We start from the raw sequence: 27,515 nt of genomic DNA on the forward strand, positions 1-27,515 counted from the left end.
GTGTGTGGGGGAGGGGGCAGTGGAGAATGAGCCGTCTTCTGTGTTCTAGTGGGTCGAATCTTATATAATCCACATTTACAGATGTATTTCAGTGGCTTTTATTAAAGATTTGGCCCATCCGTCACCCCTTTGTGCTTCAGGGAGCTTGTATTATAGTGCCACAAATCTGCAGATAGGAAAGGGGGCTGAAAGGTTCTCAGCCCAACCAACCAACTTCCAAAATTCTGAGCGTTATTTTGCCACTGGAGCTGAAAAGAATGTCATCTTATTTCGTTAAGTGCCAATTTGTAGAAACAAAATTCTGTGTGTTGACTTTGTTTCGGATCATTGATTGAACCATATCCGTTTCATTCTCGTCTTGGTTGGGCTGAGAACTTTTCAACACCCCCTCCTAGTGTGAAGACTTTCAGTCTTTGGTAACCAGAACTGAGATTGTGATGTCATAACGCCTCATTCCACCAATAAGAGCCAACCTCATCAGTGATGTCGCAAGGGCTTCATTGTCCTACACTTGGCTCACTTTTATTACATATCAGGGAGTACTGAGAAGTTATCAGCTCAACCAACCGACTTCCTAAATTCTGAGTGTTATTTTGGCACTGGAGCTGGAAAGAGGATTATTATTTGCAGAAACGAAATTCTCTGTTTTGACATTGTTTCAGATCATTGATTGAACTAGATCCACATCATTCTATTCTTGATTGGGCTGAGAACTTTTCAACACTCCCTCGTAGGTACTAAAACCTGATTTATGCTTGCCATACCTCAGAACCCCTCATATCCCATGCCCAGGTTCCCTTCTTAGATTTTAAATACAAGAAAACACAAAAATAACATATCTGCTGACATATCCAGTTCCGGTAGGAATATTTTGAGTGGGCCTGGATTTCTGACAACCCTGTCCTGGTGCATTATGGGTCCTGAAAGATGATTTCAATGGATAAAATCAGTGATTATAAATAACATAAACATAACGTAAAAACTTGCTTCCATACAGCATAACCGTGAGGATCCATGCGGTTTACAAAAGAAGAAGACGATCAAGATGTTTCCTAAACTGTTGATACGTACTAGCATTCACAATCAAAGAATTCAAGTCTTTGGCCCTCTTTTACAAAAGCGCGCTAAGCATTTTAGCGCAGATTTAGCGCACTAACCGCTGATGCGTCTATAGGATAACATGCACGTGTTAGCGTTTAGCGCACGTTAATATTTAGTGTGTAAAAGACGGGGTATGTCCAGGAGGCTGTTTGGTAAGCTAAAAGATATTGGTGATATTTCTTAAATTTACATCCCTTGACGGACGGAAAAGAAAAGAGAGCACACTTCTCCCTTTCTATTTGCGGGGGTTAGGGGCAGAGCCGGCCTGCGAATAGGGAAAAAGTGCAAATAACTTTTGGCCGGCTCTGACCCACCTCTGGACCTTATCTAGCGGTGACATGGGGCAGGAGCAATCTTCCTACACTCCTGCCCCGTACAGAGCCGCGCTGCTGCGTTCCCTGCAGGAACTCCCTGTTGTACTCTTGTGAGACCACGGGAACTTGCAGCGTGGCTCTGCACGGGGCAGGAGTGTAGGAAACTCACTCCTGCCCCAAGTCACCGCTAGAACACCAGATAAGGTCCATGCTCCATTCATTCCCACGCCACCTCCTATCGCCCCCTCCGCCTCCGATTGCCCCCCCCCCACCGCCTCTGATCGCCTCCCTCCAAGTCCCAGGGCTGTTTTTTTTGCGATTCTCGGGGGGCGGTGGGGGGGGGGTGGACCTGGGGGAAAATCCCACAGATAATCGAAACTGTGAACATCGAAACTACGAATAGGGAGGGAGAAGTGTATCTAATTGTCTTGAACGTTTTGCTTTAACAAAAGTAAAGGCGTCCACAAGGTATCAAGGTATGAGACCAGCTAACTCTTTAACGTGTATATACAGCCGAACTTAAACATCACACGTGCCTCCACCATCGGCCAATGTAATTCACGCAAAAAAGACGGAATAGGATCAAACTTTTTTTTCAACCACAAAACCAGTTGAATTGCCGCATTCTGAATGATGCGCTATCTATAAAGATTTTTTGGGAGTACCAGCCAATTGTACGATGTTACAACAATCCAGCTGACCAAAATCAGAGATTGTACCAGTAGTCTAAATGAAGAAATGTCAAAATATGCTCTTATGGGACATAAATATATACATTCTGAGAACGATATCAAAATTAGGCATAGAATAACATAAAAAGGCTAATGAAGAAAGCAGATATATATGGTGTCACATGCAAGCATTGTAATGAAACAAGCGTAGGTGAAAAGGGGGTGGGGGGGGGTAATTGCTTTAATTGGTTATAATTGGCATGGCAACATACACAGTAACATAGTACTTGAACGGTCCATCCAGTCTACCTAACCATACATGCTCCATAAATGAATCATTTAATTTAAGTGGTCCTTTTTCTTAGATCTTTCTTAGACCTGTTGCTTCTATCTCTCTGAGCACACTACCCAGACCCTTGTCCATGCTCTCGTGTTTAGATTACTGCAATCTACTTCTAACTGGTCTCTCGCAGTGTCGCCTCTCCCCTTTGGAATCTGTGCAAAACTCTGCTGCGCGACTCATCTTCTACCAACCTTGTGACGCTCATGTCAGCCCTCTCCTCAAGTCACTTCACTGGCTCACTATCCGCCATCGCATACAGTTCATGCTCCTATTGCTGACCTACAAGTGTGTTCATTCTGCTGCCCCTCAATATCTCTCCTTTCTTCTCTCTCCTTATCCACCTCCCAGAGAACTCCGTTCCTCAGATAAGTCACTCTTAGAGTTACCCTTCTCCTCCACTGCCAATTCCAGACTTCGTTCCTTTCATCTAGCTGCCCCCTATGCCTGGAATAAATTATCCGAGTTTGTCCGTCAAGCCCCTTCCCTTGTTTAAAAGCAGGCAGAAAACCCACCTGTTTGATATAGCCTTCAATCCTTAACCTCTGATGTCATAATGCCTCATTCCAACAATAAGAGCCAACCTCATCAGCGATGTCACAATGGCTGGATTGTCCTTTACTCCCCTCTGCCCTCCAACCCAGCCAGCAGATTAACCGTTCCCCTTAACATACGCAGATGGATCAGAAACTGGCTGGCGAACAGGAAACAGAGGGTAGGAGTAAAGGGACACTATTCTGACTGGAAAGGGGTCACGAATGGGGTCCCACAAGGATCAATGCTGGGACCACTGCTATTCAATATATTTATTAATGACCTGGAAACAGGGACAAAGTGTGAAGTTATAAAATTTGCGGATGACACAAAACTCTCCGGTAAAGTTAGATCTGTAGAGGAATGTAAAGAACTTCAAAGGGACCTGAACAAACTGAGTGAGTGAGCAAGTAAATGGCAGATGAGGTTCAATGTAGAGAAATGTAAAGTTATGCACATAGGGAAAGGGAACCCGATGTACAACTACACGATGGGGGGGGGGGGGGGGGGGCGGATGGTACTGCGGGAAGGCAACCTAGAAAAGGACTTGAGGGTTTTGGTGGATAGAACAATGAAACCGGCGGCACAGTGCGCAGCGGCCTCAAAAAAGGTGAACAGAATGTTGGGCATTATCAAAAAAGGAAGTTATCCTCCCGCTGTATAGGGCGATGGTGCGACCGCATCTGGAGTACTGCGTTCAGTACTGGTCGTCGTACCTTAAGAAGGATATGGCGATACTCGAGAGGGTCCAGAGAAGAGCAACAAAAATGATAAAGGGCATGGAAAACCTCTCATATACTGAGAGGCTGGAGAAGCTGGGGCTCTTTTCCCTGGAAAAGCGGAGACTTAGAGGGGATATGATAGAAACTTATAAGATCATGAAGGGTATAGTGAAAGTAGAGAGGGCCAGATTCTTCAGACTGGCGGGGGCAACAAAAACTAGAGGGCACTCAAAAAAATTGAAGGGCGACAAGTTCAGAACAAATGCTAGGAAGTTCTTCTTCACACAGAGGGTGGTGGACACCTGGAATGCGCTTCCAGAGGAGGTGGTAGAGCAGAGTAAGACTTTGTGGTTCAAAAGGGGATTGGACGAGTTCCTGAAGGAAAAGGGGGATCCAGGGGTACAATTAGAGGGTTACTATACAGTACAAAAGGCTATAAAGTAATAGAGTAGTAGAGTAATAGATCACTACAGGTCATTGACCTGGGGGGCCGCCTCGAGAGCGGACTGCTGGGCATGATGGACCTATGGTCTGACTCGGCAGAGGCAATGCTTATGTGCTTAACTGTATCCATGACATCCTGTTTGTCTGTCAAGCCTGTTTAGATTGTAAGCTCTTCTGAGCAGGGACTGTTTTCCTACTCTTTGTGACTCTGTGCAGTGCTGCGTGTGTCTGGTAGCGCTATAGAAATATAGTAGTAGTAGATATTTCTGGGCCAGAAACCCAGAGCCCTGCCCGGTAGTGTGCATAGGTTCTCTCTACTGAAGTCTCAGTCAAAACTCACTCCAGCCCATCTTAACCATCCCAGTCATCGAAACCCTCCCCAGCCCGTCCTCAACTGAATGTCCATATACGGGACACAGGCCGTGCAAGCGTTTCCCAGTACTGGCCTTGGCTCCTTCAATGCATACCCCTTAGTTTCCGATTCTAGATCCTCTGTGTTCATCCCACACTTGTTTGAACTCTGTCATCGTTTTCTTCTCCGCCACCTACCTCGGGAGCACATTGCACGCATCAACCACCCTCTCCGTAAAGTAGGCGCAGGAATCGCATCTAAGCACGGCACCTAGCAGAGCCTAAGGTCCAAGTAGGTGTGGTTAGTGGCAAAGATGATCTTAGGCACCGCTATGCCGCGATTCTCTATCAAACTTAGACACCGGTAATGTAGGCCTAAAAAGCCCTGGCCTACATTACTGGTGCTTACGTCTTTCAGTAGCTGCACTTCTGTTAACAGCATCTAGGCCTGACTGACGCGTGGCCGGCACTGTTTATGAAGGCGTCAGCTCATGTAGGCGCCGTTTACAGAATCCGGGCCACAGCGCACAAGAATTTTAACATGAGAACTTAGTAAAACTCAGCAGGTTGCTTCCAACCGTCTTCTGTTGGCTTCTCACCCGTCCGGTTCTGCAGCTAACAATAGAAAGTGACAGTGTCGCTGCTGTTTGATGTTCGCTGCCAACTTAAATCATGCCAAAGTACGGAGTAGCGCAAGGACATTGAAAGGCAGCGTCTCGTAAATCCAAGATAATATGATTGGGCTTTACAAACCAGAAAACCTTTCATGCATATCCTTTTTGTTGAATTATTGTGTTAGAAAGTAATTGAAATATCACGAACACAAAAGCTACAAATACATAAGGGGTGTAATTTTGTAACTAAGTGTGCCTGTAAATTTGATTTGATTGATTAAACGTTATATTCTACCTCGTGCCGTGGCCTCAAAGGGAATTATATCAGTGTGCACTTGCATGCATAACACAATTTTATATCTGCTCCAAAGCTGGTGTAAAAGTTTGCATGTAAATTAAGGGGGGTAATTCCCTATAGATCAGGGGCGTCCAACTTGCAGCCCGAGGGCCACATGCGGCCCCGTGAAGTATTTTGTGCGGCCCCAGTCGAGGGCGATGCAGTGTTTTCCTCTGCTGCCCCCAGGTGTTTACCGTCTTGCCGGCTCCCTCCGCTGTCTTGCTTTAGCATTTGCGCGGCCCCAGAAACATTTTTTTTTGGCCAATGCGGCCCAGGGAAGCCAAAAGGTTGGACACCTGCTATAGATAGCCTAAAGTTATGCACAGAGATGACGCACGCTGTCTAACTTAATTGCTCAAAGTCCCTCCTTGAGGGCCGCAATCCAGTCGGGTTTTCAGGATTTCCCCAATGAATGTGCATGAGATCTATGTGCATGCACTGCTTTCAATGCATATTCATTGGGGAAATCCTGAAAACCCAACTGGATTGCGGCCCTCAAGGAGGGACTTTGAGATCCCTGCTTTAAATGGATTTAACGAGCATGGTTATTTATTTAAAGATGTATATACCGCATACAACTATGCGGTTTCCATATGACATACATAGAATCTTGTTTCCCTCCGATTAACACATATAACATAGACATATCAAGGTAACATCGTTAATCATCCCTGTTATAATAGGGAGAGAGCACGGATTCGATCAATTCAGAAGTACAAACAAGCTTTAAATCATACTTCGATGTCAGAAAAAAAAAATTCTAGAAGGCGATTATCAACTGAAATACATCTTAGCATAAGAAGGCATTAGCAAACAATTGAGTTTTCAGCATTTTCTTAAAATTCATCCTCCCCCATACAAAACCACAGGATACCAGGCAAGGCATCCCATAGTTCTACGCCAGCCACAGATATCATTGATGCTCCGATGCTAGCATGCAAAATCGCCATTCTACCCTCCAAATTTAATTTCATCCCCAATATAAGCTCTCTTCTCGGTTTATAGATCTGGAAGAAATCTTGTCAGATCTTTGGGGAAGCAAGATTCAATGTCTGATGTATAATCGCAGCAATCTTAAACTGCGCTCTTTGTTGCATAGGTAACCAGTGTAGTTTCTTCAACACAGGAACCCCTGTGACTAATTTTGCAGCGGAGTAATTTATCGTGCCGTTAAAAACTCTTTAAAAAAGTAGGTGCCAGTAGAAGCCAACAAAGATGGGCATCGTAATCGCATCTTAAGAGCCATTTAATGGCGCCTAAGGTCAAACTAGGCATGGTTGGGGGGGCGGGGATGATCTTAGGCGCCATTAGCCGCGATTCTCAAAAGAACTTAGGCATCCGCAAAGTAGGCCAGTAAAACCCCGGCCTACATTAAAGATGCCCAAGTTTTCCGGTAGGTGCCATTAGCCGCGATTCTATAAATGGCACCTCAGTGTGAACGATACGCGACTAGCGCCAGTGGCGTAGCGGGGGTGAGTGGCGCCCCTCTCCCGCCCTCTTCCCCGCCCCCCTGCTATGTGGGCGTGCGCTCCTTCCCTTCCCCAGTACCTTTTTATCATCGGTTCGAGCAGCCACAAAGCAGCTGCTCGCTTCAGCTTCGGCGGTCTCTGGCGTCACTTCCTAGGCGTGGGTCCTGGAAGTGACATCAGAAAGCGCCAAAGCTGAGAGCAGGAGGGGTGCGAGCGCCCCATGGAAGAACGTACCCCTCCCCTTACTAAGGCGCTGACCGGCACCATTTTTTGTAGGCGGCATCTGGCCCTAAGTGCCAGAAATTTGGTTTCACCTAAAAATACGCATAGTGCAAGCCTTGTATGGTAGCCACGCTCAGACGAGGAGGTACAGTGGTACGTGGGCTGAGTGTCGATTTACATGTTATTGCATGAACAGCCATTTACAATTACTCTTAAGCAGGCATCATGTCTCCTTCTCCTAATTATCATTTCTTTAGTGCTGAAAGATGTACGCAGCACTGTACATTTAACATTCAAGAGACGGTCCCTGTTAAGAAGAGCTTACATTCTAATTTGGACTGACAGACAGGACATCTCAAGGTTGGGGAGTTTCTGTTAGGAGGAATAATACAATGGGGATAGGACGGTGAGTGAGTTAAGAGTTGGAAGCAGCTTCAAAAAAGTGGGCTTTTAGCTTGGATTTGAACGCTGCTAAAGACGGAGCATGACGTAATGACTCAGGCAGCCTGTTCCAGGCATACGGCGTGGCAAAAAAGAAGGGACGGAGTCTGGAGTTGGTGGTAGAGGAGAAGGGTACAGATAAGAGGGGCTTGCCCCCACGAACGGAGTTCATGGGGAGGAGCATAGGAGGAGATAAGTGAAGAGAGATATTGGGGAGTTTCAGAGTGAATGCGCTTTTTAAGTCGGTAAGAGGAGTGTTTGGAAATGGATGGGGAGCCGATAAAGTGACTAGAGGAGAGGGGTAATGTGAAAATAGCGGCTCTCGCGGAATATGAGTCGTGCAGAGGCATTTTGAACGGATTGAAGGGGTGAGAGACGGATGCGCGGGAGGTCTGAGAGAAGTACGTTGCAGTAGTCTAAGCGCGAGGCGATGCGAGCGTGTGCATAAGGGGGTTGGTAGTGTGTTCAGAGAGGAGAGGTCGGATTGTGGTAATATCATAGAGGAGGAAGCGACAGGGCCTTCAATCTGTACAATTTCTGCAGGATTTGCGCTGGTGTTCTGCAAAGACGCAGAGACCCCCCCTATGCCTAGCTGTTTGATAGAGCAGTCAGATGTTTGCCCTGCAGTTCTGTGTCCCGGTACTGGCGAAATATTAGTAACCTTGAAGTATGCTGATATTTTATCTGTAGTAAATAAATATGGCAATAAATCTCTTCAATAGCTGCTTGACAAGCTGACCATAGGTCTGCATTTTAACCTTCTCATACTGCTTTATTTGTGCATACGAAATGCATGAACCCCCTGCTCTGGACAACTGCCATTCAAACTTCGGCTCTCTTTTACTAAGGTGCGCTAATCGATTTAGCACGCGTTAAACGCTAACGCATTCATGATAGTCTATGGACGCGTTAGCATTTAATGTGTGCTAATTCGATTAGCGGTTAGCGGAGGGGGGTAAATGTGCATTAGTGGCACAAACCTCCAGTGGTGTAGAAAAGGTGGGTGAAGGGGTGGTCTGCCCCGGGTGCCATCTTCCTCTCTGCCCCCCTTCCCCCGCCGCGCATGTGCCACTTCCCTTCCCCCGTATCTTTTTAACTTCGGCGCCAGCCACCACCGACGTACTGTCCGCGTCGCCTTCTGCACTCTCTCTCCGATGCCGCTTCCGGGACCTGTGCCGTGTCGGAGAGAGCGCCGAAGCTGACGTGGACAGTGTGTTGGTGGCTGCTCGCTGAAATTAAAAAGGTATGGGAAAGAGGCACGTGCATGCGGCAGGAGGCAGGGAGAGGGCAGAAGATGGGCACCACCGCTTTGCGCGCCATGTTCCCTCGCATGAGCTACTGCAAACCTCCACTGAAAAGTTTTCTAGGAAAAGGTGTGTGGTCAGCGTCTAGGGTGGGGGGGGGGGAGGGGAGGAAGCCCACTGTTTCCACACATTCCTACACGTTCGTAAAGCGTCCTTCGCTATGAAAGCAGTTAACTTCGCCTCTGTGATGTGCAGTTAAATGACAGCTGTCACAGTCTGCCTTGATGTAAAAAAAAAACCAAAACATGTTATTCTAATACACATTAAAATCTGTGCTGTATTTCTCACCCCCCTACGGTGGAGGCAAAGCATGTAAATTTCTCTCATTCAGTGTGGATATGTTGAAAACCTGGACTGGCTGGGTGTGTCCCAAGGACTGGATTGAGAACCCTTGCTTTAGGGAGGCAGTCCACAGTGTGTGGTCATTGAAACTCAGCAAATACAGCTCGAGGCTCAAAAAAAAAAAAATAAAAAAAAAAAACAAAGCTCAGCGTGTAAAATTAGGCACTTAAGTTACATTCTTAAAGTTGTTCCCTTCGTTCAGCCAACTTCAAGAGCCTAGTTTTTCATCTGAAAATTTACTCACGCACATGAACGATTATTTGGTGGGAAATTTTCTAATCGGGTTTGTTGGCCTAGTGGCAGTTTGAGATCGTCTGAGAAACTGTTTTTTTTGGAGATTCCATCATTTATGAATCACACTGCTATGAGCCAGGAATATCCAGGTCAGCCAAATACTCGCTGCTACTGGCTGAATATGGAGCCCTAGGGCCCCCCACTGTATAAACGTTGCCTAAGCCAGATGCAGAGGAACGTGGAACACAGGAAGGAGGAAGGAGTGGCCTAGTGGGTAGAGCTACAGCCTCAGCAGTGGGTTCAAATCCTGCACTGCTCCTTGTGAGCCTGGGCAAGTCACCTAATCCCCACCCCCCATTACCCCAGGTACATTAGATAGATTGTGAGCCCACCAGGACAGATAGGGAAAAATGCTTGAAGTACCTCTAAACCGCTTTCAGTGTGGTTATATAAACTACAAAAAAGTGATATACAAGTCCCAACCCCTTTCCCTGATGTCATAGTGCCTGGCAGAAACCCAAATAGTAGCAAAATTCCAGAGCTCATTGTGATGTCATAATGCCTCATTCCACCATTGCCTGAGCCAACCTCCTCAGTGATGTCACAATAGCTTCATTGTTCTATACTTGGCTCACTTCTGCTATTGTATTGGAGGAGAGAGTGGTGCAGTGGTTAGAGCTACAGTCTCAGCACCCTGAGGTTGGGGGTTCAAATCCTGCACTGCTCCTTGTGACCGTGAAATCCTCTGTTGCCCCAGGTACATTAGATAAATTGTGAGCCCCCAGGAGAGATAGGGAAAATGCTTGACTACCTGATTATAAACCACTTAGATAAACTGATAAGCGGTATATAAATACTAAATAAATAACGCCTGCCAATCTTCAGTTAGGTGCCGTTTATAGAATCGCAGCTAAAGTGAACTTAGACACCTATTTATACCAGGGCCTAAGATAGGTGCCTACCAGCGCCTAAGTCCACTCTAGGTACATAGTCGCAAAACACGCCCCAAATCCACTCATGGTCCGCCCCCTAACCACGCCTACTTTCTGGTACGCGCCTAACTTTAGGTACTGTTATTTCTTTCACCTACACCCTATTTATGATCCGGTGGGTTGGTCGGCGACCCATTTGCTCTGACAACCGATCCCCATAACAACCTGTTATGAACCTTTGCAGTCAGTGAAGAGCTGTGCTTGGATGCAAGATGAGTGGGTTAGAGTGATGCCGTTGATTTCCACGTGAACTTGCCAAGCTGCTTGCAATCAGAATAGAGCGAGATAAAAATAATCCTGTTCCCTCGCTTCAGATGGATAATAATAGCAGTAATCCTACATGTGGGGTCCTCAGCTTTCCTTCACAGGGAGTTTTCTCAGGTAGATGTTATTTTTAAGTAGATGGTGATTTTCCAATGCAGCAGGAGATTAAAGCTATTTTATGAGTGTTCAGAGCTAAACATACCTGATACCTAAAAGTATTCTTCTGAGCACGATGAAATGAGTTCTTAGCTTATTTTGACACCAGATCTGATCTGCAAGCAAATGGATCAGTTTTCAAAAGCGCAGTGATACATTCTGCACCATAATAAGTCCACTTTAGGTGGCTTATGGCGTTTTAGGAAATTATCCAAACCTTTTTTTTTAACCCTGCTAAGCTAACTACTTTCACCTTATTCTCTGGCAATGAATTCCAGAGTTTAATTGCACATTGAGTGAATAAATATTTTTCTCCAGTTTATTTTAAATCTACTACTCACTAGCTTCATCACATGCCCCTAGTCCTAGTATTTTTGGAAAAAGTAAACAAGTGATTTACATCTACCGGTTTCATTCCAATCAGCATTTTATATCTCCGCTGAACCGTTTATTCTCCAGGCTGAAGAGCCCTAGCCACTTTAGCCTTTCCTCATAGAGAAGCCATCCCATCCCTTTTATCAAATTTTTTTCACCCTTCTCTGTACCTTTTCTAATGCCAAGATATTTTTTTGAGATACGGCAACCAGAATTGCATACAGAGCAATTCGAGGTGCAGCCACATCATGGAGCAGTAAGAACATAAGAACATAAGTAGTCGCCTCCGCCAGGGCAGACCAGAGGTCCATCCCGCCCAGCGGTCCGCTCACGCGGCGGCCCATCAGGCATATTGCCTGAGCAGCAGTCCCTGACTAATTTTATACCTACCTCTACATTTATCTCTAAACCTTCCACTGCTCTTATCTGTATCCCTCAATCCCTTTGTCCTCCAGGAACCTATCCAGGTCTTCCTTGAAACCCTGTACTGTGCTATTTCCTATCACGGCTTCCGGAAGGGTGTTCCATGTGTCCACCACCCTCTGTGTGAAAAAAAATTTCCTTGCGTTTGTTCTAAACCTGTCCCCCTTCAATTTCATCGAGTGGCCCCTTGTTTTTGTGGTTTCTTTCAAATTGAAAAATCTGTCCTTGTCAACCTTTTCGATGCCCCTCAGGATCTTGAAGGTCTCTATCATGTCTCCTCTGAGTCTCCGCTTCTCCAGGGAGAACAGCCCCAGCTTTTTCAGTCTGTCAGTGTATGTAAGGTTTTCCATACCCTTAATCAGTTTAGTTGCTCTTCTCTGGACTCCCTCAAGCATTGCCATGTCCTTTTTGAGGTACGGTGACCAGTACTGTACACAGTATTCCAGATGGGGGCGCACCATAGCCCGGTACAGTGGCAGGATGACTTCCTTCGTTCTGGTCGAGATACCCTTCTTAATGATACCTAGCATTTGGTTTGCTTTCCTCGAGGCTGTGGCGCACTGTGCTGACGCCTTCAATGTCGTGTCTACCATCACTCCCAGGTCTCTTTCCAGCTTACTGACCCCTAGCATTGTTCCCCCCATTTTGTAAGTGAACATCGGGTTCCTTCTCCCTACATGCATGACCTTGCACTTCCCCACGTTGAAGCTCATTTGCCACTTTTTTGCCCATTCTTCCAGTGTCGTAAGATCCCTTTGGAGATCCTCGCAATCTACCGTGGTTTCAACCCTGCTGAATAGTTTGGTATCATCAGCGAATTTGATGACCTCACATTTTGTTCCCGCCTCCAGGTCGTCGATGAATATGTTAAACAGGAGCGGTCCCAGCACCGACCCTTGAGGAACCCCGCTCGTGACCCCTTGCCAGTCCGAGTAGTGGCCCTTTACACCAACCCTCTGCTTCCTCTCCGACAGCCAGTTTTTAATCCATCGGTGGACCTCCCCTCGCACCCCATGATTCCATAGTTTCCTGAGCAATCGCTCATGTGGTACCTTATCGAAGGCTTTCTGAAAGTCTAGGTAAATTATGTCTATGGGTTCACCTTTGTCCACCTGGCTATTTACCCTCTCAAAGAAGTATAACAAATTTGTGAGGCACGACCTACCCTTGCAGAACCCATGCTGGCTCGACCTTAGCTGTCCATTTTTTTCGATATGATCACAGATGCCGTCCTTAATCAGTGCCTCCATCATCTTTCCCGGGACCGATGTGAGGCTCACCGGCCTGTAGTTTCCCGGGTCGCCCCTTGAACCCTTCTTGAAGATGGGCGTGACATTAGCTATTTTCCAGTCCTCCGGGATCTCTCCAGTTTTTAGGGATAGGTTGCATATTTGCTGAAGTGTCTCTGCTATTTCATTCCTTAATTCCTTGAGCACCCTTGGGTGGATGCTGTCTGGACCTGGCGACTTGTCGCTCTTTAGCTTGTCTATCTGCCTGAGGACATCCTCCTGGCTCACCTCTAGTTGGATCAGCTTGCTATCTTGATCTCCATTTTCTATTTCCTCTGGTTCCGGGATGTTGGATGTGTCCTCCCTCGTGAAGACTGATGTAAAGAAGTCGTTTAACTTGTCAGCTATTTCTTTTTCCTCCCTCACTACTCCCTTTCTATCCCCGTCATCCAAGGGCCCCACTTCCTCCCTCGCTGGTTGCTTTCCCTTTACGTACCTGAAGAATGATTTGAAATTTTTTGCCTCTCTCGCTAGTCTCTCTTCATATTCCCTCTTTGCTCTCCTAACCACTCGGTGGCACTCCTGTTTTTCCTTGTGGTCCTTTTGGCTGGCCTGCGTTTGATCCTGTTTCCATTTTTTGAACGATGCTTTCTTGTTACTGATCGCCTTTTTTACAGCAGCCGTTATCCATGCTGGGTTCTTTATTCGATTTTTCTTGCACTCTTTTCTGAACCTGGGGACGTACAGGTTCTGTGCTTCGTGCACCGTACGCTTGAGCATGGTCCAGGCGCTTTCTACGGACTCTATCTTTCTTGTGCTGCCGTTGAGTTTCTTCCCCACCATTTTCCTCATTGCATCATAATTCCCTTTTCTGAAGTTGAGCGCTGTTGTTGTGGTTCTTTTCACCCTGGATGATCCCAGTTCTAGTCGGCACTGGATCATGTTGTGATCGCTGTTCCCCAGTGGGTCTAATACTATTACTTCCTTTGCAGGTCCCCCCAGTCCACTGAAGATTAGATCAAGAGTAGCTTCTCCTCGTGTAGGTTCCGTGACCAGCTGCTCCAGGAAACAGTCCCTCGTGGCTTCCAGGAATTTGGTCTCTCTCTCGCAACTCGAGTGCCCGATACTCCAGTCTATCCCAGGGTAGTTGAAGTCCCCCATCATCACCACATTTCCATTTTTACATACCTGCCGCAGTTCAGTCTCCAGGTCCCGGTCGATTTCTTCCGATTGGCCAGGCAGACGATAGTATAGACCCAATTTGATGTCTGCTCCAGATCCTCCTGGTAGCTTAACCCATAGTGATTCCAAGCCGTCCGCCCTTACTGCTGTTTCCATTTTGGTTGAGGGTATGGAGTCCTTTATGTATAGTGCTATTCCTCCACCCTTCTTGTGCGTCCTGTCTCTCCTGTAAAGTTTGTACCCTGGTATGACTACATCCCATTTATTGTCATCAGCCCACCACGTTTCTGTGATTCCAATTATGTCTAGGGCTTTTTGACTGGCTATAATTTCCAACTCTCCCATTTTGGCCCTGAGGCTCCTCGCATTTGTGTAGAGGCAATATAGGTCCTGATTTGTCACCCGCCCTGCTGTTTTCTTTCCATGGCTCGGCGCATCCACTTGGCTTGCCTTTACTCGGTCATCCACCTCCCGTGGCGTGTCCGTTTTGCCCCCAGCCAGTATCCCCTTTTTTGGATGGTCCCCTGGCTCCCATTGTACTATCTCGACCCTGCCTGTTAGATTCATTTGGGCACTGGGCCCCTGCATTGTATCTGTGGGTCCTTTTTCTGAAGATTTCCACTCAGTCCCTTTGTCCAAAAGTTCCCTCCCAATCCCTTTGTCCAAAAGTTTCCTCTCAGTGCCTTTGTACAAGATTTTCATCTCAGTCCCATCTGTGGGTCCCTTTTCTGAAGGTTCCCACTCAGCCCCTTTGTTCAAAAGTTCCTTCCCAGTCCCTTTGTCCAAAAAGTCCCTCTCAGCCCCTTTGTCCAAGAGTTCCCACTCAGTCCCTTTGCCCAAAAGTGTCCACTCAGTCCCTTTGTCCAAGAAGCCCCTCATAGTCCCTTTGCCCAAGTATTTCCTCTCAGTCCCTTTGTCCAAAAGATCCCACTCGGTCCCAAGCTCTCTTTTGCGATGCCCTTGCTCAGTATCATTTTTTGATACCAATGTCCGGTGTGTCGAGGCCAGATCGACTTCCGGCTTTCCCCTGCTCCTCAGTTTAAAGCTAGGTCTATGGCGTTTTGGATGTTTCTTGCCAGCAGCCTCGTCCCAGCCGTGCTCAGGTGCAGTCCGTCTCTCCTGTAGAGCTTGTTCTTCCCCAAGAAGGTCGTCCAGTTTCGAACAAAGTGGAAACCCTCCTCCTCGCACCATCTCCTCAGCCATCCGTTCATTTCTTGTAGTTCGCTCTGTCTCCTTGCGTCTGCTCTCGGTACTGGCAGGATCTCCGAGAAGGCTATCCTCCTTGATCTCAGCTTCAGTTTCCGCCCCAGGATCCTGAACTGCTCAGTCAATGTAGTCCGGTTGAAATTTTTCCTGCTGACGTCGTTGGTTCCAATGTGGATTACAACTGCCGTCTCCTCTGTCTCGGCTCCCTCCAGGATTCTCTCAACTCTGCTGATGACATCTGTTGTTCTCGCCCCCGGGAGACATGTCACTAGTCGGTCCTCCCTCCCTCCGGCAATGTGACTGTCCACTTCTCGCAGGATTGAGTCTCCCACTACAACAGCAGATTTCCTCTTTCTCAGATGTCTCTCTGGTCTCAGGTCCGTGTCTTCCGGGCTCTGCTGGATCTCTGCTGATCCTTCCACCAGGTCCTGTTGGGTACCATCATTTGCTTTTTCAGACCCTACGCAAGGTCCCACTCCCATGGTATCTGGTGGATCCTGACCTCCAGCTTCCGGTTCCCGTCTGATACGCTGGTGGTCCTGTGCCTCTGCCATCTGCCAGGCTTCCTCTATGAACTTCTCGAGCTCTCTGACTTGTTCTGTGAAGTGGCTCTCTCTGGTAGTATCCTCCGTTTCCCCACACTGTTCCTCTATGGTGCAGAGTCCTTCCAGCTCCTGTACTCTAACCTGCAGCCTTCCGACCTCCCTCTTCAGGCTATCCAGTTCCTGGCATCGATTGCATATGTATGCCCGCCTCCCAGAGGGGAGGTAGTCATACATATGACATGCGATGCAGTATACTGGGTAGCCCTGCTGGATTCCTGCAGCCTCCATTCTCTGTTTTCTTTCCTATGTTCTGTAAGAGAAGAGAGAGAAAGAGAATGAGAATGAATAGAGAATAAATTAGAGAAAATGTACCTCAGGAATTTCTCTACTGGGCTGCCTGTGCTCCTGGCTCCTCCCTAAGGCACCTCCGCAAAGGCGCTTCCGCTAAGGCGAGCGCCTTTCGCCGCGCGCCGAACGGCTGTGCGCCGTTGGCTCCCTGCCTTTTAAGGGGGAGCCCGGCTGAAGCCGCTGACGCGGTGTGGGTGGGCGGAGCTAACTCTCGCCCGCCCCTGGCTCACCGCGTCCCCCTCGCCTTCCTTTCCTGCTCGCTGCCGCTGGAATCAGCAGCGAGCCCTCTGAAAACCGCCCTCGCCTGCCTGCCTCCTCGCCTCCTCGTAGAAAGGCATAATAATATTTTCAATCTTTATTTTCCATTCCTTTCCTGATAATTCCTAACATTCTGTTTGCATTCATAGCTGCCATCACACATTGAGCTAAGGGTTTCAACACATCCTCAATGATGACACCTAGATCCTTTTCCTGGGCAGTGACTCCTAACATGGAACCCAGCGTCTCATAGCTATGGTTCAGGTTCCTTTTTTCTCGCTCACATTAAACGTCGTCTGCCATTTTGATGTCCAGTCTCCCAAGGTCTTCTTGCAATTTTTCACAATCCTCCTGCGATTTAACAACTTTGAAGAACTTTGTGTCATCAGCAAATTTAATTATCTCATTAGTTATTCCTGTTTCTAGATCATTGATAAATATATTAAAAGGCAGCGGTCCCAGCACAGACCCCAGGAGAACTCCACTATTTACCCTTCTCCATTGAAAATATTGACCTTTTAACCCTACTCTGTTTTCTATCTTTCAACCAGTTCTTCATCCATAATAGAACATTATCTCCCCCTATTCCATGACTTTCTAATTTCCTCAGAAGTCTTTTATGAGATCTTTTGTCAAATGCCTTTTGAAAATCCAGATTTTATATATTTTGCTTTTGTAAATGTTTAACATTGCCGGCTGAATTAGCCTATAATATTTAGTCCCAGGCCGTGTTCAAGCACCGGCACTGAATATTGGGGGTTAAGTGTGAGCAGGCAACCTTCTGGAGCCAATGAAGTCCTGGTTAACATTCAGCATAAGCAAATTATGTGGCTCCAACTGAATATTTGGCCGGGGCCTCTTAACTTTTTTTTTTATACAAACCCCCTCCTAACCCCCCCCTTGATGGGTCTCTGGAATACCCTTCTCACCCTCCCTGAGAAGTGCAGTGTCCCCCCTCACATATCCTTTGACTGAATCTCTCCTCCCTCTCCCCTATGTCCATGTAGACCCCTCCCGGGCCTACCTGTGTACCTTCTGGTCCAGCAGGGCTCTTCTGGATCAGGAATGCAGCCCCCTTGCTCCTTCGCTCTTGTGTTAGCAATCCAAAATGGCCACCATGACCTTTCATGGCTGCTCACGATGTTACAGGAAGTCACGGCATTTTGGATTGCTGCCACGAGAGGGCAGGATCAAGGCGGGGGGGGGGGGAAGATATGCCACTTCATATGTGTGTGTGGTGGGGGGCAGAGACTCACAGGGGGTCAGGAGGGGTTTTTTTGTAAAAAAAAATAAAAAGTTATATAGGTGCTGGCCTGGCATAGCAAAGGTATCAGATTTAGGACAGCTTTTGAGCTACTTCCCTTGCTATGCCACTGGCCACATCCCCTTGAAATCTGTGACTGGTGTGGAATCTGGATAGCCATATGTAAATAACTTGTTCTGGAATTGGTATTTGCCCGTGCGTGTGAAATAGGGTTACCAGATTTTTCATCTGGAAAATCTGGATCCCTAGACCTGCCCCCAGGCCCGCCCAGTCCCACCCATCCCTGCCCCTCCCCCTGCCTTCTCTCATCAGGCAGGACATCCGCGCATAGGCGGATACAACACAATGACATCATGTGCACGTGCCATCATCGCGTAGTATCCGTACATGAAGGGAAGCTTTTCAAAACCCGGATGGACCCCGGACATGTCCTCAAAAGGAGGATATACCCGGGGAAGTCCGGACATTCGCTAACCCTAGCTTTCAGTGATAACTCGGTGTTTTCACTGAATCCGATTCACTGTGTAGGAATTTTGTAGAAACGAGTTGGCCATGCAGTTGTGGAGAGATTCTGGGTTTCGAGAGCACTTGGGAGTCTGGCTTGATTCCAGGATGCAGGATGCATTTGCTCAAAACAATTATCAGTTTCGGCACTGAAGAGTCTGATGAGAAGATCGTCCTTGTGTTGCTTAGAGACATGTGGTGTTAGGTCTAAGTGTGTTTGTTGATGCTCTGCCAAAGTGCTTAATGGGGGAACGCTGTCGAGGGCCGGGCCTTGTTCTTTTCAGAGGTTTCTGAGCTGTCATTCAGGGCAGTGTGAAGTAATGCAGGAAAGAGCAGAGGAAAGGGAAAAGGGGCCGGGCCTTGTGTGGTTACACACTCAAAGTGGTTTACAAATATACAGCTACTTATTTTGTACCTGGGGCAATGGAGGATTAGGTGACTTGCCCAGGTTCACAAGGAGCAGCGCTAGGAATCAATCCCACTACCAGCTTTTCTACTAAGCCACTTCTCTAGTTGTTTGAGTGGTCTCATCCTTAAGGCCTAGTTTCGGAGCTGTGGGCAAACTTGTGCGTCGGCGGGGAGGGGTTGTTACTGATGTGTGTTAACCCCTCCCTAAATTCTGCGTATCGTGCCTAGGGTTGTGCATGTGCATTGGCACAGCCAATGTGCGTGCGGAGGAGAATGTGGCGTAATGGTTAGAACTTATAGCCTCGGCACCCTGAGAATGTGCTCCCTGTAACCTTGGGCAAGTCACTTAATCTTCCATTGCCCCAGGTACATTAGATAGATTGTGAGCCCCCCAGGACAGACAGGGAAAAATGCTTGAATACCTGAATAAACTCATGTATACCATTCTGAACACCCCTGGGAGAACAGTATAGAAAATTGAATAAATAAATAATGTGAAAAGTTTCAGCCTCTGATAAGCAGAGCTGATATTGTGACATCATAATGCCTCATTCCACCAATAAGAGCCAAACTCATCAGTGATGTCACAATGGCTTGATTGTCCTATACTTGGCTCACTTTCACTACATTTTGATTTCTAGAGTGGTGCAGTGGTTAAAGCTACAGCCTCAGCACCCTGAGGTTATGGGTTCAAACCCACGCTGCTCCTTCTGACCCTGGGCAAGTCACTTAATCCCTCCATTTGCCCCAGGTACATTAGATAAATTGTGAGCCCCCCAGGACAGATAGGGAAAATGCTTGAAATAAACCGCTTTGAGTGTGCTTGTAAAAGAACAAAAAGGCAGTATCCAAGTCCCAATCCCTTTCCCTTAATTGACCAATTGGCCTAATCAGAGCAGATAATTGGAAATTAACATTCATAATTGATTCTAATTGGCACTAATTAAAAGTTACGTGTGGAACGCGCAATTCTTTAAAAATTGTGCACCAGTTCAGAAGTGGACATGGCAAGGGGCAGATTCAGGGCATTCCTAAAAGTTGTACTTATTGTTATGGAATACAGCCGATCTGTGCCCAATTATGGGCAGGCTTTTAGGCATAAGTTGTGTTCCTATCAGCATCAAGAGCAGCGCGGAGCATTCAGCACGCTGGCCTGTGATATAAACCGCTATCGCAGTTTTGTAAAAGGGGGGGAGAGGGATAAGTACTTGTGAGGGGCATTGAGACCCTGCAAATTCTGCTTAAATTCATTCTTTTAAAATGGTATAAACCAGTGTTTTTCAACCTTTTTACACCTATGGACCGGCAGAAATAAAAGAATTATTCTGTGTACCGGCATCGGTCTGTGGACCAGCGGTTGAAGAACACGGGGCTAAGTCGTGGGCCAGACCCCGCCCATCTCTACCCAATCTCCACCCCAGACCCCGCCCCCATAATAGTACTAATTGCACCTTGCACGTCCTGTGCCTCATCTGGAAGCCTTCCCTCTGACGTTGCAACATCAGAGAGAAGGCTTCCGGTTCAGGCGCAGGATGCCCGTAGGAGCCGCTGCCCGTGGCTTTGTGCACTGAATCAGTTAGAAAGAGGGAGCTGGCTCAAAAATAACGCCGCATTGATCGCACCATGGACCGGCGGTTGAAGAACACTGTTTTGGGCCTGATGCACGTGCTGGCCCTGTGGACCGGCAGGAAATTTCTGTGGACCGGCACTGGTCCGTGGAACAGTGGTTGAAAAACACTGGTATAAACCATGATAAAGAAAAGACATAACATAATGGTTTTTATACTGTACTAGTGTTTTAGCCCGTTACATTCGTTACAGTAATGGGTGCTAGAATAGCCCCACCTATACCCTGACTCTGACCCCACCCATGCCCCGCCTCTATCATGCCCGGACCCTGCCTCCCACTGATCCCAGTCCCACTACCTCACCTTTCACCATTTCTTTTGTACCCTTGCATTTATCACCCGACAGGGTCTTTACTTACACGAGGAGGCAGCAGCAGTCCTGACGTACTAACCTTTCCTCCCTCAGTGCCCCAAAGTAGCAGTGGTCCTACCGCTTTTGCCATCTTTCCCTTTCCTGTCCCCTCTGTCCTTCCCCAAGACCAAACTCAAACCTACAATCTAACACTCTACACTCCATTACCACAGCATGGGGAAGAAGACCAACACACACTAAGACTAAACCACACCAGCACACCAAATCACCTATATATCCAAACACAACCCACAACTATCACACAGAGATATCCACACTCAAATGCGCTTACTTAAATATAAGAGCGCTAGGTCCAAAAACAGAGCTTATAAAAACCTGGATAACACAAGAAAACCTGGACCGTCTTTTCCTCACAGAAACCTGGTTAACCTCCGACTCAGACCCCAGAATAACTGAAGTCTGCCCACAAGGATACAAAATTACAGTGGTCTGCAGAGAGAAAAAAAGAGGCGGAGGCCTAGCAATCTTAATCAAACAAGATCTAACCCTTAATATAATTGAGAAAACATCTAACCCGTACATGGACCTTTTAGCTTGCCAACTCTCAAGCACCACACTAAAAGACACACTAAACTGCATGCTCTGCTACATAGCGCCGGGAAACTGGTCTTTAGCAAGAACCGAAGTGGAAGACTTCATATACCAAAACTCACTAATAGCAACCTACAACCTACTCCTAGGAGACCTAAATCTACATCTAGATGATCAATCATCCAAACAAGTAGACAACTTTCTCTCATTTCTCAAAGCCTTATCCTTCCAAATGCTAAATCCACAAACAACTCATGAAAAAGGCCACCAACTTGATATTGCAGCCTTCATGACCCACCAACCATCCTTAACAGAAATTCATACATCTAACGGAACATGGTCCAGATCCATCTGGTCAGACCACTACACCTACACTTTCAACATCAACTGGACCAAAAACAACAAAAAAACTATACCAAAACTCAATAAAGTAACATACACCTCACGCAAACACATCGAACCCTCCATATTCTGGTCTAAAATAGATGAAACTATTCTAGAAAACAACCCCGAGGACTTCATCTTACTTTGCTCCAACACCCTTGATGATTTAGCCCACTGCAAACCAAATCCAGACCCAGCAGGAGATCAGATAAATGGTTCGACTCCGAACTGGTACAACTCAAAAGGCAATGCAGACGACTAGAGAGAAAATGGAGAAAATCGAACTCGGATCATACAAAATCCGCCTGGAAAAAAATCAACAAACAATACAAATCACAATTAAAGGACAAGAGAAAAGCACACTACACCAACCTAATAGGCACTGAAACTCAAGACACCAAAAAACTATTCCAAATTCTAAAAACCCTAACCAATACCAAACCCTACCTGACCACTAACAATACTATACCCCCCTCAGCCACTCTATTAGCAGAACACTTCCAAAATAAAATTACCAATGCAAGAGCTACCCTCAATGACACCTCTACCCATCCTAACAAATTCCCAATTCTCCCCATAGATAGAGATTCTACTGCAGCAGATAGAATATGGTCTCAATTCCCCAACATACAATGGCCCGAATTCAACAAATACTACAAAAAATACAGCCATGCATCCTGTGACCTCAACAACTGTCCACCATATCTCCTAAAAACATCCAGCACAAAATTCCGCGCTCTTCTTCTAAACTGGATACAAATCTCGCTAATAAACGGCCACTACCCTACCAACCTCAGCGAAATCATCATCACCCCGATCCTCAAAGACCCCAAAGGACCGATAGACCAAACAGCCAACTACAGACCTATTGCCTCTATTCCACTCTACGTCAAAATAATAGAAGGACTAGTTGCCAAATTCCTCTCCAATTACCTAAAAAACCATAACATACTCCATCCCACACAATCCAGCTTCAGAAACAACTTCAGCACTTTTTTTTTTTCTTTTTTTCCTTTCTTCTTTTTCTTTTTTTCTTTCTATTCTCTCTCTCTCTTCCTCTTCCAAAAAAACCAACCGCTTTGATAAAGCGACCCACCCTATATGTTTTTTCCCCTTTCCCACTGTCTCCATTTCTTCTCCAACATGTAACTTTTCCCCTCCCTTCCCTTCTACCCTCACTTTCAAGTCTGTCCAGTCGATGTTATTTATGTTCACCTAATCATTTTTAAATGCTCAACATTTTATCTTACTTTTATCTCTTTTTAGATTTATTGTAAACCGTCCAGATATTCTTTGATGGTCGGTATATTAAAAACCAATAAACTTGAAACTTGAAACACTACTAGGATTTCTCTTGGACACAGCCAGACAATATCTCAGCACAGGAAAAAAAATGATGCTCATACAAATAGACCTTACCGCTGCATTCGACTTGGTGGACCATAACATTCTACTACAAATCCTGGATACAATAGGTATCACAGATAAAGTATACACATGGTTTGAAGGATTCCTTAAATCAAGAACCTATAGAGTAAAATCAGACAAACAAAAATCTGAACCTTGGTCAAACCCCTGCGGAGTTCCCCAAGGATCCCCTCTATCCCCGACTCTCTTCAATCTCTATACAGCCTCCCTCAGCTCTCACCTGGCAAACAAGGCATAACCTCCTACAGCTATGCCGATGACATTACCATTCTCATACCCTTCGATCAACCTGAACTCTCCATGACGAACACAATATACCAAACACTAAAATCAATAGCAACCTGGATGAAAGATCACAAACTGAAATTGAACCCAGATAAAACGAAATTCATTCTCCTAGAAAACAACAAAATACCAACCATAACCGACATTGAAATCAACGCAATCAACTACCCCATACAAACCACCCTAAAACTGCTAGGAATAACTATCGACAGATGCTGCACCATGCAACCGCAAATCAATAAAACAATACAAAAGTCATTCTTAGTCATGAGAAACTTAAGACAAATTCGGAAATTCTTCGAGAAAACTCAATTCCAGCTCATAGTTCAGTCCTTAATACTAGGCCTACTTGACTACTGTAATATCCTCTACCTCCCATGCCCTACAACCATAACAAAAGAACTACAAACTATCCAAAACACAGCACCAAGACTCATCTACTCATTAAAGAAAAATGATCACATTACAGAAGCATATCTCCAATCGCACTGGCTTCCAATCCCAGCAAGAATACAATTTAAATTCTACTGCCTACTATTTAAGACTTTATACGGAGACAGTCCAAACTACCTGAATAACCGCCTCATCCACAACACCGTAACCAGACTTAGGAAAACTCACACCCCATTCTCATACCCCCCAATTAAGGAGGTCAAACGGGAAAAAACTATATGATGGCCTCCTGGCCACTCAAGCAGCCAAACTAGACAACCAAATCGCCAATCTATTGACGGCATCCCTCGACCACAAGACTTTTAGAAAAGAAATAAAGACCATACTCTTCAAGAAAACTCTGAAAAAAGAAATAATACCGTAAGTCTCAAACTCCACCTCTCACTAAAACCAACTACCCCAAACAAATAACCTTACCCATTTCTCACTCTTTTTGAAAATGACCAATTTTTCTTTTTTGTAAGTTCTTGTTGTAATACATCTTGGATAATTCTTTTGCAATCCGCCTTGAACTGCAAGGTAATGGTGGAATAGAATTCCCTAATGTAATGTAATCTCTCCTGCCCCCTCCACACTCCCTGAAGTCTATCTCTCCCTGATCAGAGCATTGCTTTTTTTTTGGGGGGGGGGGGGGTTTTAAAAGACATTTCTCCTCCAGATCCCAAGAGGAATGTGGTTTTTAAATGGTTTGGGCCAGTTTTCCAAACATTTGACTCAGTGCAAAGAAAAAAGAGAACAGGAAGTATTTGTCATTAGATGTAGTCTGACATTCCAGGAACCAAAAAAAAAAAAATCACAACTTTATTGCTGTAGGCCAGAAAATGGCAAGTATTTATCAGGCGTGGGAAAAAAACTTCTGCTTGGACTGGAGATCCTAAAGAATTGTTCAAAAGATCGCCATCTATTTTCTATAGAAGGAGAAGAAGAAGAAAAAAAAAAGACAGGCCGTGATGATGTTAATTCATTTGAACCTGTTACACAATTTTGCCGCTCAGGAAAAGGAGCAGGCAACGTGGCCAGGCTCTGGATCGGCTCTGCAGTGGGAGGCTGATCGCAGCTGGGGCATATGCCCAGGGAAGACTTTAAAAATGTGGTGCAGAGGGACCCGGGCAACCACGAGTCCATCGGGTCCTCTGCTGAGGGCACAATGCCGCGCCACTCACCGGCCCATCGCTCTCCACCAGCGATCCCGCCATCTTGTTGAAGAGTGCCGAGAAGTGACGAAGGCGACGGTGGATTAGACACTGGAGGAGGAGAATGGCGGGGAAGGGAGAGCAGGTTCAGGGCTGCCAGGGGGGAGAGAAGAGGGGAGGAGTGAGCCCAGCTGAGACTGGCAAGAAGAGGAAGGCGGGGCAGGTGAAGTTATCAGGCAAGGGAGAGAGGGGATGCCAGGTGTGAGGCTGGGCAGTCAATGGAGATGGGGGGGGGGGGTCAGGGCTGAGACTGGCAGGCAATGGGAGGAGAAAACAGCTATGGCGGCTGACATCTGCCTCGGGGGAGAGAGAGAGAGAGAGAGAGATTCGCACGCATGCGCACTCCTACCTGCGGGAGATTACAGCGCATGGAAAACGGAACACGCAGGTGGGAGTGCGCATGCGCGCTTAGAGTTTTATTATATTAGATATCATTTCATGCAATGGCTCAAACGGTTTACAAAGGAAAAATTAAACATTAGAAAAATTTTACAAAACAAGTTCAAATACATGAAAGGTATTAACATAGAACAATATCTTTTCCAGAGAAAGGAAAATGGTAAAACCAGAGGACATAATTTGAGGTTGAGGGATGGTAGATTCAAGAGCAATGTTAGGATATTCTACTTTACGGAGAGGGTGGTGGATGCCTGGAATGCGCTCTCGAGGGAGGTGGTGGAGAGGAAAACGGTGACTGAGTTTAAAGAAGCATGGGATGAACACAGAGGATCTAGAGTCAGAAAATAATATTAAACATTGAACTAAGGCCAGTACTAGGCAGACTTGCATGGTCTGTGTCTGTATATGGCCGTTTGGGGGAGGATGGGCTGGAGAGGTTTTCAATGGCTGGGAGGGTTTAGATGGGCTGGAGTCGGTTTTAACGGAGATTTCGGCACTTGGAACCCAAGCACAGTACCGGGTAGAGCTTTGGATTCTTGCCCAGAAATAGCAAAGAAGAAAAATTAAAAAAAAAAAGAATTTAAATTGAATCAGGTTGGGCAGACTGGATGAACCATTTGGGTCTTTATCTGCGTCATCTACTATGATCTATGCTATTAAGTTTAAAATCATTAACCTAGCTAACAAGGGTTGTCTATCTATTAGTTAAAATATTCCTGAAACAGCCAGAATTTCAGCTTTTTGCATTTCAAATAATCCTGTTCCATTCTAAAATTAGTTGGCATAGGATTCCAGGATATAATTGTCATGAAACAGCAAGAATGAATAAATAACCATGGAGGAGAGATTTTTCATATTGTAGAAGTCCCAGAACAGTTTCCCTTGACCTGAGAGGGTTTGTTTTATGATTAGGGGCTTCGTGATACTTCAGAACTTTTGCAGCAGTGGCGTATCCATGGGCTGGGGCATTGGCTTAGCCCCTGCTCCTTCCCCACCCCCCCTTGCCACTCATGCGCCCCCTCCCTTTCCCCATACCTGTTTAGCTCGCCCTCCGATGTCACTTCCTACTTGCGGGACCCGGAAGTAACGCCAGAGGGGAGCCCTGAGGCCAGTGCAAGTAGCAAGATGGAGCTGCTGCTCGTGCCGGCAGTGCGTTAAAGGTTAGGGTTGCCAGATTTTCCTTTTGGAAAATCCAGACCCCCCCTGGCCCTGCACCCAGGCCCACTTAGTTACGCCCATCCTTGCCCTAATCCCGCCCCCAAGCCCGCCCTAGCCCCCCACCCCTCTTGCCGGGTTTTGAAAAGCTGTCCAGACCCCCAGACATGTTATGTCCGGGGAAATCCGTACGTCTGGTAACGCTATTAGAGGTACAGGGGAGGGGGTGCTCAGGCCTTCTCCAGAGCTACAGCACACTTTTACCTTTGCTGGTGGAGATACCGAAGCCCCGCTAACCAAATATCTATAGTGCTTGAGCCGCTGCTCTGCTTCCTTAATTCAGACGCAAACGTGAGACGTCCTGGTGTCAGCAGCTGAAGGTACGCCGCTGACTTCTGCAATGAGGAGGAAGGGATCGGCTTGAGCACCGTATTCATTTGGTTGGCGGGGCTTCGTCTCCCCTGACAGCAAAGGTATGTGTAGGGCGCAGTGGGGTGGGGGGTGAGGGGTGGGAGGGAGGAATGTGTTGCCCTGCCAATCCACCCCTAGGCAACCCCAAAATTGGAAGGTTGGCTAGGTCTCTGTTTTGCAGTACCAGCTTCTCAATCAGAGCGTTCGTTTTCTGTTGCACGTTTACGTGAATGGTTTCCTCCTGTTTTGAGAAGAATTCCGACAGCGGTGTGCGCAGTGCCTGAGGTTGATTTACAGTGAAATATCGCTTTCATTTGAAAGCTCCTCTGGTGAATTTCACTCAATAAGATCATGGTTTGGGGCCGAGAAACACTGCTTTTAATTTGATCTCTGTTGGACTTTTTACAAGATATATGTTAATCCAAATGATTTTGGCTTACATGTGAAGGTGGTAAAGGCACATTTTAAACTCGTTAATGTGTATGCTGCATAGTAAGGAAATGATTTACTGAATAAATCAGATTTTATGAATTTAGAGGCCCTTTCATTAAAGCTTAACACACACTAATGGATGTGACCTTTTACCTTTTAAAGAGCTCCTTGATGTCTCATATACCACCTGCAGTGGGGAGGAGCCACAGGAGGGCAGTCTGCCCTGGGTTCCATCCTGGTGAGCGTGTA

The 27,515-nt window shown here is 46.5% G+C and overlaps 1 protein-coding gene across 7 annotated transcripts in view; it reads left to right on the top strand.

Annotated features, from left to right (window-relative positions):
- Nucleotides 1–27,515, top strand: part of KCNC2 (potassium voltage-gated channel subfamily C member 2) — a 118,586-nt gene that overhangs the window by 71,160 nt on the left and 19,911 nt on the right. The window lies entirely within an intron of this gene.

This window comes from Geotrypetes seraphini, chromosome 7, assembly GCF_902459505.1.
Source record: "Geotrypetes seraphini chromosome 7, aGeoSer1.1, whole genome shotgun sequence".
Classification (NCBI taxonomy): domain Eukaryota; kingdom Metazoa; phylum Chordata; class Amphibia; order Gymnophiona; family Dermophiidae; genus Geotrypetes; species Geotrypetes seraphini.